The following is a 1,642-nucleotide window of genomic DNA, read 5'->3' on the forward strand; positions in this document are numbered from 1 at the left end:
AGACTGAATGTGGTGGTTGGTGTGGATAAAACAGAGACAGTCTGTAAATAAAATAAAATAAACTTCCAACTATAACAGTCAGCAAACATGCTGTGGTCAGCTCACACTGCAGGAGAGACGTTGCTTACAGTAAACATCTAAACCTCAGTGAGCAAAGTGTGACGGCCCATCACCTCACTGGAACTGGGGATTATAAATGATTTCCTTTAACCTTAATGAAACCAGAATGATGTCACTGCAGAGGTTTGTGCTCAACAGTTTCAAACAGTGGCAAACAACTGGGAAATCCTCTACAGGGACGGACAGTGAACGCAACATGAAGCTGCTGCAATAGCAGCTCAGATATGATTCTGGGAGGAGAGGCCTTTACATCCTGCTTAGTAGTGCAGCCTGCCTTCTGCAGCGACTGAGGAAGGCCCCTGAAGGGAAGATATGGAGGACGGCCCCATGCAGCGGTGGGCTGCTCAGTCAGGCCATGCTAAGATGTAAACTGTCTAGATTGGCTCCTGCTAGATCTGAACTCACCTTGGTTAAGATTTAAAGATTTAAAAATTCAAACTTATAAGGACAAGCCTTAATACAATGGATAATTTAGCAGACATCCCAAGTCTCCCGGAAGTTCAGGGAGACTCCCTGATATAGATAGCTGTTCACTGATACCCACGAGTCGGATAAATTGTCCTGAATTTTACACTTTGCAAGGTGGTGCTTTTCTAATGCAAGTGAGAGCGGGTAGGCAGTAGTTTATTCATCATGTGCGGATTAGAACTACTGTGATTGCGCAGACACAATAAGAGAGAGCGGGGTGTGGGGGGGAGGTTACTTGGAAAACCAGTCTGTCCACAGCGATGCTTTGTTCAATGAGCGTTCCAGGAGACTGGCTGTGAGAGCGCACGCTGATTGGACAGAAAATAAGTAAATAACTTTCAGTTTACTCTTTTACATGGATACACTTTAGTATATTCTGCTGTAAAATGAGGTGAAGGTGAAAAATAATGAAGTGTGCAGGTATGGGCCCCGGTGCGGCCAGGGGCGTCAGCTGACCAAGTACTATACAGGGCAGCAAATAAAATGAAAGTGCGCAAAGCATGCGAGCAAAGACATTTTTGGGCAATTATCTATTTTAAAAAAGCGTGGGCACAGATAATAAATGCAAGCACGCAAGCAAATATTTTATGGCACTTATTTATTATTATTATAAAGCGTCATAAATAAATTGTACAATCAGATTGTTATTTTCTGCATTATGAAATATCTACCTGAACCAAAATGAATTGAATTGGCCCACTTGTGAACTTCACTGTATATCTATAATCCACTACTGATGAAGGCACAATTGATCTTCAGTAAATACTTTAAAACTGAAAACTTGAAATGTGCAATTGTAAAAGGTGATGGTGATGATCCTATGATGGTGTGATGGTGATGATCCTATGATGGTGTGAAGGTGATGATCCTATGATGGTGTGATGGTGATGATCCTATGATAGTGATGATCCTATGATAGTGTGATGATTCTATGATGGTGTGATGGTGATGATCCTATGATGGTGATGATCCTATGATAGTGTGATGATTCTATGATGGTGTGATGGTGATGATCCTATGATGGTGTGATGATTCTGATCCTATGATGGTGATG

At 41.8% G+C, this 1,642-nt stretch overlaps 1 protein-coding gene across 1 annotated transcript in view; it reads right to left on the bottom strand.

Moving 5' to 3' along the window:
• Nucleotides 1-1,642, bottom strand: part of LOC107100803 (tumor necrosis factor receptor superfamily member 6-like) — a 12,315-nt gene that overhangs the window by 574 nt on the left and 10,099 nt on the right. The window lies entirely within an intron of this gene.

Source organism: Cyprinodon variegatus, unplaced genomic scaffold (genome assembly GCF_000732505.1).
Source record: "Cyprinodon variegatus isolate N-32 unplaced genomic scaffold, C_variegatus-1.0 Scaffold1013, whole genome shotgun sequence".
Lineage (NCBI taxonomy): Eukaryota > Metazoa > Chordata > Actinopteri > Cyprinodontiformes > Cyprinodontidae > Cyprinodon > Cyprinodon variegatus.